Below are 1,913 nucleotides of genomic sequence, written 5' to 3' on the forward strand. Positions count from 1 at the left end.
CAATAGGAGTACTAACAGCCTTTGTTCCAAGCTTCCTTGTTTCTTGTAAAAGGTCCAGAACATACTTCCTCTGAGAAATAAAAATTTCATGTTTTGATCTTGCAACCTCAATGCCCAAGAAGTACATCAACTCCCCAAGATCCTTAATTTCAAATTCTCTGTGTAGATTCAGTTGAAAGTGTTAAAATAATTGATTTTATGTTTGTTAGGTTTGTTAGGGTCTGTTTGGATGATTAAAGCCTTTTTTATTTTAATCTATTATTGTACTATCACTTAGTAGGGCACAAGGGTCATTTCCCTTATTTTTTTTGCCCTATATATTATAATGAAGTTGGCGTCGCCAACACTATTCCATTGCCTCAAACTTTTCTTCTTCCTTCCTTCTTCCCTTCTCTTTTCTCCTCTTCTCTCTTCTCTTCTCTTGTTGTAACCTTCAATCAGATTTACTGTCAAGATGGTATCAGAGCGTGGCCATTGAATCTGGGTGATCAAGTGTCTTCTCCAAGCTGTTGAATTTGGGCGGAACAGAGGAGTACATCAGGGTTGTTCGAATCAGACCTGCAATTGGTACTGCCCCATTTTTTTTTCTTTTCTTTTCTTCTCTTCCCTTGGTCGTGTACCAAGAGGAAAACGAATGGACCTGAACCATTGAATGTTGGCACACCCTTGTGAGGTTTTTCCTCTACTTGTTTTGGATTGTGTGATCCTGTACCTGTGAAAGGCTACTGTAGGTCACGTATGACCTGTTTTCTCTACTTGCTGGTTTGATGCCTTGTGTGTAAGGATCTCCCCTTGTGATTATTGCTTGTAGACCTACTGAGAAAAGTAGTAGGCTGGGATTGCTATTCCGTACAGGTCTGAAATCATGTGGATAAGAAATCTGTTAAGAGAACTGGGTTTTACAGTTAGCAACCCTATGTCACTCTATTGCGATAATAAGGTTGCTATCAACATTGCAGCTGATCTAGTCCTCCATGATAGGACGAAACACATTGAAGTGGACAAACATTTTATTAGAGAGAAACTTGTAAGTGGAGAAGTGTGCACCCCATATGTCAACTCAGAAGAATAACTTGCAGACATCTTCACCAAAGGCCTTCATCATGTGTGGCATAATGATTTGTGTGACAAGTTGGGCATGATTGACATCTATGCTCCAACTTGAGGGGGAGTGTTGAAAGTGTTAAAATAATTGATTTTATGTTTGTTAGGTTTGTTAGGGTCAGCTTGGCTGATTAAAGCCTTTTTTATTTTAATCTATTATTGTACTATCACTTAGTAGGGGCACAAGGGTCATTTCCCTTCTTATTTTTTTCGCCCTATATATTATAATGAAGTTGGCGCCGCCAGTACTGTTCCATTGCCTCAACACTTCTTCCTTCCTTCTTTTCTTCTCTTCTCTCCTCTTCTCCTATCTTCTCTTCTCTTGTTGTAACCTTCAATCAGATTTACTATCAAGAATTCTTCTTCGAACTATCAATTCACTTAGGTCATTTCCTGTGACAAGAATATCATCCACATAAACAATCAGGGTTGACACCAAGGACCCCCTCCGCTTCACAAACAAAGTATGGTTTGATTGAGTCTGAGTGTAGCCAAAAGCAATCAAGGCCTTCTTGAACCTGTCAAATCATGCTCTGGGAGATTGTTTTAAACCATAAAGTGACTTTTTCAGTTTGCATACCTTCCCCTTTTCAGCATCACTGTAGAAATTAGCAGGAAGATTCATATACACTTCTTCTTACAAATCTCCATTCAGAAAAGCATTTTTCACATCAAGTTGAAATAGGGGCCAAGAGTATGTGGTAGCAAGAGATATAAGGATCCGAACAGAAGTCATCTTTGTAATTGGTGCAAAGGTCTTTAAGTAATCAATGCCATAAGTTTGGGTGTACCCTTTTGCAACCAATTTG

The sequence above is a fragment of the Nelumbo nucifera genome, chromosome 7, assembly GCF_055504915.1.
Source record: "Nelumbo nucifera cultivar China Antique chromosome 7, China Antique-T2T, whole genome shotgun sequence".
In the NCBI taxonomy this organism is placed as follows: domain Eukaryota; kingdom Viridiplantae; phylum Streptophyta; class Magnoliopsida; order Proteales; family Nelumbonaceae; genus Nelumbo; species Nelumbo nucifera.